We start from the raw sequence: 13,693 nt of genomic DNA on the forward strand, positions 1-13,693 counted from the left end.
TGTTCCTATAAGTCCCACCACTCATCCTGAGACCATCTAATAAATTGTCCTTAATTAAAAATATACATTAACACAGGCCCTCGACCTCTGACATTAAGATTGCTACTTTCTCTCTCACTCCATAAAGCAAAACTTATTTGTTTTTAATTTTTTTAAATGTTTATTGTTGAGAGAGACAGACAGACAGAGTGCTAGTGGAGGAGGGGCAGAGAGACAGAGACGTGGGGCTTCAACCCACGAAACATGAGATCATGACCTGAGTCAAAGTCGGACACTTCACCGACTGAGCCACCCAGGCGCCCCAAGCCTATTTGTAATGACTAACAAAATTGCTTGTGCTCTGGGCAGAGCAAACTTTATTCTTTCTTTGACTTAAAATCAACTTAAAAGCCAACCTTAAGTCTGCAATATTTTGGGAAGTTGTTGTGAATCCCCCAAATGCAATAAATAAATAAGTAAAACTTCTGCTGGAGAACTGCCAGTGTGAACAAATTCATAAAGAGGACAGACACACTGAAGATTTATGGTTAGGTGAGAGAAGGCTGAGGTCTAAACTAGCAAACATTTGAACTGGGAGAAGAATGGATGGAAAATGACAATTTGCCCTTAAGACAAATATTTTATTTATTTTATTTTTTAAGTTTATTTATTTATTTGGGAGTGGGTATGGGGAGAAGAGGGAAGACAGAATCCCAGGCCGGCACTGCTCTGTCAAGGCAGAGCCCAATGTGGGGCTTGAACCCATAACAATGAGATCATGACCTACATCAAGGGTTAGATGCTTAACAAAATGAGCCACCTAGGTGCCTCAAGACAAATATTTTACCCCATCACATTATGTTACATGCCATGGAGTAATCACACTGTGGCTCAGTCGGTTAAGCATCTGACTTCAGCTCAGGTCATGATTTCACGGTTCATGGGTTCGAGTCCAGCGTCAAGCTCTGTGCTGACAACTCAGAGCCTGGAGCCTGTTTCAGATTCAGTATCTCCCTCTCTCTCTGACCCTCACCTGCTCACACTGCCTCTCTCTCTAAGAAATAAATAAAAACATTTAAAAAAATAAATAAAAGTAAAAATATTTAAATGTGTATCTTTTTTGAGAGAGAGACAGAGTGCAAGTGGGATAGAGTCAGAGAGATAGGGAGACAGAATCCAAGGCAGGCTCCAGGCTCTGATCTGTTAGCACAGAGCCTGATGTGTGGTTCAACTCATGACCATGAGATCATGACCTGAGCCAAAGTCAGATGCTTAACCGACGGAGCCACCTATGTGCCCCAGTACTTATTATTTTATTCAACCATTTAATACTTTAGACATTGTTTCCTACTTAGTGTGAAATATATTCAGTAATTTCCCAATCACATACAAACATACATGCATGCACTTACATTCTCTTCTGTCTCCATAAAATGTTAATACTCCTTTTTATTTATCAAAGGTATTCTAGAATCAAAGATTCTTCATCTGACAGATCTAAAAATTGGGACTTTGCACAAGTAAATCCACATTTTTCTTGGAAAATGTAACATTTTACACTTAACATTAAACAGGCTGTTTCTTAAATGAGGATCGAACCACCATGTAAATGACATGCTGAATGTGGACATACATGTAGACAAGGAGGTCACAGAAAGACATGATTAAATCAGTCCTTTTGAAAAGTTCTATGGTATATTAAATAAGCTGAGAAAACCAAACAGATGCATTAATAATGAAACAGAGAAATGATGTCTGAATTTAACTGTGCATCATTTTATCTGTTCTTTTAAAAATAAAGAAACAATGATACTGCTCTTAATAAAAAGAAAAGTATTCCTTTGGGAAAGAAAAAGAGACAAGAAATGTAACATTTAGAAATTGCCTTTGAATTAAGTAACTTTTAAAAAGGCGAAACAATTTAGATTTACCTTTACCTAGAAGCATTTTGAATTGACAGTGTAAACTTTTTTTTTTTTTAATATCAGTACATAGATACTGTCTAGATAAAACACATCTCTTATGTATGGGGGGGGAAGTAAGTCTAACACAAAAAGTCAGAAAAAAATAAGTATGAAGGAGACAGTGGTAGGGTACAAAACATTAGAGAGAAGAAGAGAATAATGGAAGAGAATAATGATATGGCTGTGACAAGATATTGTTCACACACACAGTTGCAATTTCAGGCATGCAAAATTAAAAGTGAAAAACAACAAAAACAACTGTGTTTATTGCAAAAGGTAGTACCAAAACAATGCATGCAATGTACAGCCGTCATAAACACTGGTTTTCTTATTTTACTGGTTTCGTTCATTTTGATGTAGGTTACAACGCTGAAGAGAAATCTGGGGATAAATCGTTTATAACTTTGCATATGTTTATCGGCTTTTCTCACCACTACTGGGGGTCACTTACTATTATAACACTGTTTTATGATGCTAAAAATTTGAAATGATACATAAGATGATGTGATTCTGGGAATTGCTAAGAAATAATCTAGACTTCAAACCCTACTTGTTTCTTTTCTAATCTTGTACATCCCTTCCATCAGGAAGTGATGTAACGCTTTTGCTGCTTAGGGCTGTTACTTCAAAAGAGCTACCAGAGGCTCAGTGGGTTAAGCATCCAACTCTTGATTTTGGCTTGGGTCATGATCTGAAGGTCATGGGATCCAGCCCCACTTTGACACCATGTTGGGCTCATGCTGAGCATGGAGTCTGCTTGGGATTCTCCCTCTCTCTGTCTTCCCCTCCCCCACTCCTTGATTTTACTCTCTCTCCCTCTCTCTCAAAATAAATAAATAAGCATTAAAGAAAGACCTACCAAAGTTTAGATAAGTGAATGTACTTAAGGCTCTATGGTTTTCAAGGGCTAGAAAACCACTGTCTTATGGAAAATAAGGACACTCTGCAAAGTTATATGGGGACTTGGAAGACTCAAAAAGAAAGACCTGCACAAGTATTAATTAGAATGGATGTGAACTATTGCTGTTTCATGGGATTTAGCAGCAAAATTCTTTAGAGCTGTATTCCAGTGTCATCATCAGCTTGAGTTCAATAGATTCTTGAGTCAAAGCAAGTCTGTAAGTGTGCCAGGCAGATCTGAGGATGAAATAGTCCACTGTGGTCAGGGCCATGTAATAGAGACATCAATGTAGTGCTTTACCTTGGTGCTGTGATTCCCAGTTGTCAGGGGAGGTTGGCGGGGCAGGACCCAAAAGCTTTCTACCATAATGCATGGAAAGATAGTAAATGTCACATTGCCTGAGTGGAAAATCATGTTTCCCTGCCTCTGCCTGTTTCTTCTTAGAAAAGCATATTCTTTTTTAAATAAGTCAAAATATTTTCCTGATTTCAAAAACATAATTACTTGAAATGCTCATTGTAGAATTGAATTAATAGAGGCTCTGAATCAGAAATGTATGGCCTACAAACTCAAGAATTAATGCTGCATACCAAATCAAAAAAGTACAAAGTGAGGTCATTTCCTTATGGTGACTTCAAATATCCACTTGTCAGGTGAGAAATGTGAAATGGAGTCTTTTCATAAATTAGAGGACAATCAATGCAGTCATATTTCAGTAGCTGCAATTAAACCCTTTGATTTCTGAGAATGCTCTATAGGTATATACATTAGTTCAAGAATTGCTTCCATCTCAAGGCTGTTCAAAATATGATTTGCAGCTAGTCAAAATAAGGTAACAGTTTTTAAATGTGTTTTCTTACTTTAATAGCAATACATGTACCATATTAGCACCATTGAATGGAGTTCATTTTAAACAGAATCTTACAAGTATGCCAAAGTTTATATCAAATGTCTCAACAGACCAACTTACTCGGACGTCATCAATCACTGCCAGTATGGAGTAATGGATTTAGGTGAATGCATGTGAATCTTCCAGAGAAAATAAACATCCTGCACACATTTAGAAAGTGATCTTTATTCATTTTTGAATCTGTACCTTATATGATATAATTCTATTTAAAAGTGACATTTAAATTTACACCAACAGCAGCAAAAACAGAATTCTGTAAGTGCAAAAGATGAAAACTATGAATTAAAATTATAAAACATAGTTAAATCATTTTTGAATTTCATTTTAAGAGTATGACTAGTCTTATAGGTTCATTTAAATGCTCTCCTATTTGGCGGGGAGAGGCATGTTACAACTTTATGTTCTGTGCATTTTTCTCAAAGGTGTCTGAAAGAAATCTTCCATAATCAGTCCTGGAAAATGAAGTAATCAAAAGATCCAGTAGGAAGATGGAAAGACATTTATTTAATTGATGGAAACACCACTCTCACACAACAGCTACGGCATACCATTCTGTATAGTACATGGAAAAACTCTAAGTTTGGTCTAGGACTAGCATCAGAGTAAGAGTTTAAGAATGCGGACCTTTCATTATTATTTCATGAGCAGCCCTGGGGACGACACATTACACTTTTCTGTGAGTGTCCTGAATTTCCAGTTTGTGAACCCCCACTAAAAGTGTGAACACTTTTTTTTTTTAATGTTTATTTCTAGGAGAGAGAGAGAGAGAGACAGCATGAACAGGGGAGGGTCAGAGAGAGAGGGAGTCACAGACTGAAACAGGCTCCAGGCTCTGAGCTGGCAGTCAGCAAAGAACCAAACGCGGGGCACAAACCCAAGAAACGCGAGATCATGACCTAAGCGAAAGTCAGACGCTTAACCGACTAAGCCACACAGGCGCCCCTTGAACACTTTTTTAAGGAAATGTTTGTTTTATCCTTTATTTTAGGAAAATACAGTCTGCAAGACTTATTCTCTGAACCATGAACTGCGTAGAATAGGTATAAATGAATTTTTTAAGTTTATGTATTTATTTGTTTTGAGAGACAGAGAGAAAGAGAGCAGGGAGGGACACACACACACACACACACACACACACACACACACATACACACACACAGAAAGAGACAGAGAGACAGAGAAACCCAGGCAGGTTCCACACTGTCAGGGCAGAGCCCAATGGAGGACTTAATCTCATGAGAACATGAGATCATGACCTAAGCCGAAACCAAGAGTTGGATGCTCATCTGACTGAGCCACACAGGTGCCCCCAAATGAATTATTTTCAACATAACTTTTCACTTCATTATAAGGTATCTGGTTGGATTATCAACCACACCAAAACACCATTTTTTCTTCCACAGTTTAGAGGTTCTACTCCAGTATTCCTGATTCGTGGAATAACTCACAGCAAGAGTCATTGCTCCTACAAAAATTCTGGAGCAGCCAAATGTATGCCTGGTGAATGGGCACTCTAATGTTCCTTGAGTGTTGCATTGTATAATATGTGTGCAACAATTTCTGCAAAGCCTGTCATTTCTGTTGGCACAAATAGCTCATCTTCACCATGGGGAAAAAAAAGACAATTGTCAATGAGGTGATTGGCTAAAAATCTTTCCACCAGATGACAGAAGGCTTCATAGACTTTCTGGTTTCTCAAGCTCACAGACTTTGGATACTCTTGTTGTTTTTATTAAAAAGGGAATAAAAATTCATTCTAATGTAGTTTTTCCCCCTCTTTTCAATGTACAATTGGTCACTTTGGAGAACATGTATTATGATATATGATTATGCGTTGGCCAGTGGGTTCTTGAATCTTACCTAATACAATCCTAAGAAAGTAAACATTTCTGTATCCACTCCTCACTGGATCCAGAGATCATAGGAAGAACCAAAAGAAACAAATAAAAAAGCTCTGTAACACAGAGAAAAGGGACAAGGCTCACTCATTGTACCAAGTGGCTCCTACATGGCACTGATTTCCCAGTAAAATAAATGAATTTCAAGTCTTTGAATTTAGGAATTAATTCTGCAAAAGAGGAAATATTCATTTTCATATAATCCACATATACTTCACACAACCCATGAGACAAAGTTTCTTAGATATTTATAAAAAGATTCAAGATTTAAGTCTTTTATTTATTTATTCTTTTTGGATGACGCACCCTTTGCTCAGGCATCAGGGCTTTGCATATGATCAGCACTCAAAGTTGTCAAACAAATGGTTTCAAGTACCAAGTGGAAATCACTGGTATGTGCTATCCAAGAGATGGTAGCTTCCAGAAATGTCACATGTGTGTCCTTTATATGTTTAAAAAATTCTCTATGGAAGTGATAGCTTGGACTTGTCTAAAACTATGCATTAAAATTAACATGTGTGGATTTGCCCACTGAACGCTGTCCGTGGGCATAGATACTTTGGACTCCACTTTACCTGAAATACCTAGTCCCCACAGCCTTCCTTGTGTGCCTTGTGAACTTGCAACTGATCCTCAAAGTTTGCTTAAAATGTGCCCTTTAAAAGAAAGTTTCACATCTTTGCTCACTTCTCTAGGCAGATTTAAACCCTCTCTTCTTTTTACATTGTGGAGCTACCCCTCTGGCACGGTATCTGGGAAGCACTGAGAGTATTGTCTCTACATCTCAGCTCCTTCCTCAGACCACATTAGACTTTTCCAACAGCAAGTCCTGCCTCTGACCTGCTTCAATTACGATCCTACCGAAAAGCTCCATAGCTGTGGTTGTGGAGACAAGCCGCAAGGACATTAATAATTTCTATGATGACTGTCCATCTGAACCAAAGTCCTCACATGTGGCAGGAAACATGCTACATGTTTACTCATACGCACTCCTCAGAAATATTATTCTCTGCGAGGTAATACTGTTTTTCCCCACAGTGCATAAAGGAGATAACATAACAGTAGGAACCACAGAGCTAGGAATCGATCCAACCTGTCTGTGCACAGGCTCTCAATCACAGCACCACACTGCTTTATAGCCTTTTAGAATCTGTCCTGAATAAATGATGATAGAAAGCACATGTTTACACTGATGGATTTGACTTGAACATTGAGATCCTACTTGAATATCATTTTCTCCATTGGGTCTGCCTTCAGGCTGGCCAATTTCCCATCACAGGGAATTCTAACCTTACCTTCTGCCACATAGTTCAGACGGGGGCATAACACTCAGCATGTGGATTTACAGTGGCTGTCTTAGACTGTGAAAATCTTGAGGGCTGGGAAACTGCTTGTCTCCTTCTCTGGATCACCAGTGCCTTAATATATATTTGCAGAAATAATTGGAAAAATTAACTAACTTCAATATTCAATTATTAAAGTGCATGAAAATGTAGCTTTAGACATTACTTTTGGTCTCATTCATCTCAGGCTGGTGGCTGTGCATCAGAACTATCTAGAGAGCTTTAAAAACACAAATTCTGGGGTGCCTGGGTGGCTCAGTCAGTTGAGCGCCAAGCTTCGGCTCAGGTCATGATCTCTCTGTTCGTGGGTTCAAGTCCCGCATCAGGCTATTTACTGACAGCTCAGAGCCTTGAGTCTGTTTCAGATTCTGTATCTCCCTCTCTCTCTGCCCCTCCCCTGCTCACGCTCTCTCTCTCTCTCCCTCAGAAATAAATAAAACATTAACAAAATTTTAAAAATTAAATAAATTAAACATTAAAAATTTTAAAAAAAGGAAAACAAAAGAAAAACAGAAATTCCATGAATGGGCATTCTGATTGCATGGGTGGAGGCCTGAACTATCTAATCAAAAGGTTCCTTTGAAATCTGAATGCAAAACCAGGTTCTATGATGGCTCTGGTGCTCTGTATTGCTCTTTGTTCATGTATATTCAGATTAACCCTAAATGCTGGGGTAAGGGGAAGCCTCCAGAGAAAGTCAACCCTGCTCATACTAGAACCTGGTGTTCTCTTTTTTATATACTATTCTAGTTTTGTTTTGATTTTTTCATACGGGTGCCCCATATAGCACCAGGTGCATATGGGCACTTAATGAGTATTTAATGATATGCTGAGTATGATTTAGTGTACTGGACAGGTAACAGAATGAATAATAGCTCAAAGTTTTGAGATGTTGACTCCAACATTGGCTACCTTCCACCTAAGAAACTTTAATTATCTGTCAGAGTTTGTCACAGTATTTTAAAAAGAAAAGGTGCTTTGTTGCTTTGTTTCATTTTCCAATGTGGACCATTTTCTCCACATACTTACTATATCAGTTTACTGTTGCTGCATAGCATATTAATGCCAACTGAGCACCTTGAACCAGCACACGTTTATGATATTAGAGTTTCCTGGGAATAGGATCCTGGGCATGACTTGGTCTAATAGGTAGGAATCAAATTGTCAGGCTGAGCATCTCATTAGAGGATCTGAGTGCTCTAAAATCATTGAGATGGTTGGTGACATGTAATCCCTGGTGCTGGTGGCATGAGATTCCAGCCTATGCACTAGCTGTCTGTTGGAGATCATTCTCCCCTCCTTTGGGCCACACAGAGATGCCTCCTATGATTCCCATGTAACATTTACATCAGGGATTCGCTTTGTCCCAGGAAAGTCTGAGCCCATCTGGTTGACTTCCCATCCCCTCCAGGCTGCTGTGTTTATCATGTACTGTAATCACGGGAGTGATTCTTATTTGTCATAAGAAATAATTGAATCAAAGGAAGTGATATTCAGATAGCTCAGATTCAGAGGTTGTATCCACACTCAAGGGGAAGGAATATGCAGGGAGTCCATATTATGTGTCTGGAATCATGGATGCAGTCAGAATTCTGCTTACTGTGATTTCTTAGGAATTTGTATAATTCCAGAAGCTCCAATTCTAATGTTTAGACCTATTTCTCATTGAGGGTCACAAGCTTCAATTTTTACATATCCTGATTTTCTTCACTTCAACAATTTTTAAGTAAAAAATACAATATTTAATTTCCTTCACATCTTGGTGGTTGTTTTTATTTAGACATTCTAACAATAGCCCTGGCAGAGAGGCTTGGGTATGTTGAATTGTAAGAGACCAATGCCCTTGAGTCACACCGGAGTAGGTTTTTATTTGAAACACAAGAGATCAAAAGAAAAGCAGCTACTTAAAGTTTTTCTGTAAGCCCATTTGCCAACACGAGAAGATATTAATCCTCAGGGTTATAAAATCCATAAATGATTTTGATTTCTTCTTCTTGCAGAGTATGCATATATTAAGAGTTTATGTGATTATTCTCCATAATTATTATATTTTACTAACTAACCTCCAGGGATTTTTCTCACCTTCAGCATTTAAAGCTCAGCTTTTTCCCCCCCAACAACTTGTTATGCTTTCATTCTTCTGTTTTCTATGCTAATGGTTCAATTAAAGGAGATCAGCTCTAGGTCTAGTGGCTCAGCACACAAGGCCCTGGGGCAGCATGCCCAGATCAGAATGTAAGCTCTGCCACTTACAACCAAAACTGTGCTTTATTTGTGTGATACTACATAACCTATCTTTCTTGGCTATTGTGAAAGTTGAATGAGTCAATACTTCTAAGATATTTGGGACAGTGCCTAGCACATCATAAGCATCACATAAGTGTTTACAGTTATTCTAAGCTTATATTCAGATCCTCTTCACTTTTATCTCAATACCAGTGTTTTCCTCCACACTCTGCCTCCTTTTTCTCTGCACTCTTACTATTTTGAACACACTGAATTAGCTCTTTATCATCTTTTATGATCAGTACTATATCTTGAACGTTTCTTAGTTACTCCTCAGAAGTAATTTAATTTTATTCTCTGCCCAGTCCTCTATCTCAAAACTTAAATGTTCTCATTTTTTACATGACCATGCGTAACAATCTAAATTGTGTGTGTGAAACATTATTTTTCCAATATTGAACTTTCCATGATAAAAACAACAAACTTGTAGGCAATACATAATAGGAGAAGAAAGGAAAACCCCCTTTCCAAAGACATACACTGTATACTTTTAGTCTCCATGCCTAAACACAACCCTTACATATTTATTTTCATAGAAATGCCATCATATGATCTGTGCTTCTATAAAAGCTGCTTTTTCCCTTAACTTTATGATAGTGCACTTTTTAAAGTTTATTTATTTATTTTTGAGAGGGGGTGGATCAGAGAGACAGGAAGAGGGAGAGAGAGAATCTCAGTCAGACCCCCACACTGTCAGTGTGGGAGCCTGACATGTGGCTTGAATTCACAAATGCTGAGGTCATGACCTAAGCCAAAATCAAGAGTTGGGCACTTAACCCACTGAGCCATCTAGGTGCCCCTATTTTTGTGCACTTCTATGTGAAATATCAGTCTATATTACCACTTCTTTTGTTGAGTGATATATGGTTGTGTATATGTACTATAATGTAGCAGTCCACTATTATCCAGTTGTTTACAATTTCTAACACACACACACACACACACACACACACACACATACACACACACATCCAGACTAATCATGCATGTTTTCTATATGCTATATCTTTGATCCCTCTTCATCCTGGAATATTTCCTGAAAACCAGTACTTAGAAGTGAGATTAACTGTGAAGTGCATCATTAAGAGTTTCTGCATGTTGTTACATTTTTACTAAAATATTATTCCAATCCATGATCTGATGACAGTATGTGTAAGAGGCTGTGTCACCTCTCTTACATGAACACTGAGAGCTGTCATTTGAATTCAGCAGTAGTGGTTTCACTTCTCAAATAGGCCTTGTACTTGGTTACCTATTGCTCACATCACCACAATAACTAACACCTGACAGGATGCTAAAAAGCACCCTAGCTCATGACACAGGAGGAAGTGACAGGTTGAAGGAAAATAGTCTTATACAGAGTTTCTCATTTAGTGCATGTTAAATAGATTCCAAATGAATAAAGAAAACTGATCTAACACCATCATCATACCTGAAAGAAAATAATAAGCCAAATGTTGCAAAATATTATACAATTTTTCTCAAATCTTGTATTTACAAGATATGAAAGCTTTGAAATGAAATGTTTGCAATTTATAACTTATCTTTTTGCTTGAGAAATTTCCTAGAAAACTTTGTCTTCCTCTCTCTCTCTTTCACATCTCACTCATGATTGGTGTTTTGTTTTGGTTTGTTTTTTTTTGTTTGTTTGTTTTGTTTTTTTTTTTTTGAGTGCTCCTTTATCATTTCCAATCTCCTTCTGGGATAGTGACTTGAATGATTTCTAAAATATGGTAAGGTAACATGGTTTTCTATGGGAGAGATGGTAAATTTTAACTTTCTGCTTCTTTTTGTCTTTTTTTTTAAATATTTTATTTATTTCTGAGAAAGAGAGACACACAGTGTGAGCAGGGGAGGGTCAGAGAGAGAGGGAGACATAGAATCTGAAACAGGCTCCAGGCTCTGAGCTGTCAGCACAGAGCCCGACGTGGGGCTCAAACCCATGAACTGTGAGATCATGACCTGAGCCTAAGTCGGCCGCTTAACCGACTGAGCCACCCAGGCGCCCCTGCTTCTTTTTGTCTTTATGCAAGTTCTCTTATAAGATTTGCTTCAAAAAAAGAGATTCTTGCAGTGATGTCAGCAAAATGGTAGACTAGGGAAGCTCTAGGCTCTCAGTATTCTATGGAAACATACACACACACACACACAAACAAAACAAAACAAACAAAAAACAAGCAGAGTCAATTTTGTTGGAGTTTGGGAAAGAGTCAAGAGTTTACATGAAATAAACAATAGCTTAATCAAGAAAAAAGAAACACCTTCACAATAATAGGCATTTTTTCTTGCCCTAGTCTCACCCCACCCTTGTCCAGTGATGCCACTTTTCCCTGGATACTTGAACCTGAGTTAGGAGAGCAGATCTGCAAACTGTTGTGTAGGAGTGCTGTAACGTGGCTATAGGACATAAAGTCTTTTGTCTCTGTTTCAACTAATGTAGAACTCAGGTAAGAAAACAGGGCAGGTACCAGTGATTTAATCAGAAAAAGCTCAAAGGAGACTTCAAATCAAAGAAGGTGACAAGAGGCAAAGGACATTTTATATTAATTAAAGTTCCAGGGGCACCTGGGTGGCTTACTCAGTTAAGTGTCCAACTCTTGATCTCAGCTCAGATCATGATCTCATGGTTTGTGAGTCCCAGCCCCATGTCAGGCTCTGCACTGACAGCATGAAGCCTGCTTGGGATTCTCTCACCTTCTCTCTGCCCCTGCCTTACCCATGTTTGCTCTCCCTCTCTCTCAAAATAAATAAATAAACTTAAAAAAAAATGTCTATACATCAAGAAGGAAGAACAGTTCTAAATATTTCCATACCCAATAACAGATACTAACATTATATAAAACAAAATTCTAACAGAATTAAAGGGAGAAATAGACAGTTTTAAAATAATGGTTGCAGACTTCTGTTCCCCACTTTCACTAAGAGATAGAGCAGCCAGACCAGAAAAGACAACAGGGACAGAGAGGATCTGGCCCCATAATAAGCCTGTTTGACTAATGCACATTTGCAGAACTCTAGCCAACAAGAGCAAAACACACATTCTTCTCAAATGTCCAGAGAACATTCTCCAGGACAGACCATATATTAGGCCACAGAAGTGTTAATAAATGCATAAAAGACTGAAGTCATAGAAAATGCTTTTCCTAATCAGAATGCAGGAAAACTAGACATTTATAGCAGAAGGAAATCTGGGAAATTCACAAATGTGGACATTACACAACCCACCCTTCACCAGCCCATCCATCAGAGAAGAAAGCACAGAGGAAATCAGAAAATAACTGGAGACAAATGAGAATAAAACCACAGTGTAGCAAAGCTTGTGGGATTCACTGGCACAGGGACATGCAGGGCAGAAGGCCACATGAGAGTGCACGCAGAGAGGAGAGAACCTCCCCTCCTCAGCAAGAAGGGGCAGGAAAGGGTTCTCCCCTAGAGCCCAGTGAAGCTCTGTACCCATCATTGGAGAGCTTGGGGCTCCAGGGATGTAAGAGAATACACTATTCTGGCTTTCAGCCACTCAGGTTGTGGTCATCTGTCCTCTCAGACTCCATGTCAAATTCTTTGAATGACAAGTGGTCAGCTTCTGTCAGAGGTCCAGGGATTTTTCTTTGATTCTTCTACCTATTACAGCTTATAGCCTCCTTTTTATTTTTCACACTATCAAAATTGTCTCAATTTAGCCACTACTGGCTAATGGCCCAAACATAGGCTCTGATCCCTGAAATCTCAACATCATCAATAAGCCTTTGGGCACAAGATTTAAAGTGAGGATGTGTTTGATCTTGCTTCGCTTATGTCTTTGAAGCCCCACTCATCAAAGTGTGTAGGAAATAATAAAGTGGCTATAGACTTAATTGCATTATCTTATATGATAAATTCACCTAAATGAAATAATCAGCAATAATACTATCTATTCAGTCAAATCTGTAATATTTGGATCTCCAAGTCTCTTAAAACAGCTTTATTTTAATAGTAAATAGATTGGCATCTCCATGTCTCTGGGTGGATTTAAAATTTAGAAAAAGATAGAGAGGCATCTTAATAACCAAATCACATTCCTATTCATGCGATAAGAAATTTTCTCACAAAAAATAATACAGGCTAGGTATCACCTACCACAAGTTGGTACTATGTGAATGGAAAATATGTCACATTTTCTTCCCCAAATTCAAACAATATGAACAAAGGTACAAGGAACGCTGTAACATGCCTTGTGACGGTCAAAGTTCAGCCGTGGAGAACAGATGTCACTCCAGCTGGTTTAAACAGAAAAAGTTAATTACAAAATATTAAATGGCATCCGGAAGTTTAGGAGCACTGAAAAGAGAGATGCTGGGCTAAGTTTCCAGAAACAACTCTCAAAGTCCCAACCTCAATATGGGTTGCCAGGTGAGTTTCCGCTCTGTGTGTGT

This window comes from Hyaena hyaena, unplaced genomic scaffold (assembly GCF_003009895.1).
Source record: "Hyaena hyaena isolate Hyena2069 unplaced genomic scaffold, ASM300989v1 scaffold_484, whole genome shotgun sequence".
NCBI classification, from domain to species: Eukaryota; Metazoa; Chordata; class Mammalia; order Carnivora; family Hyaenidae; genus Hyaena; species Hyaena hyaena.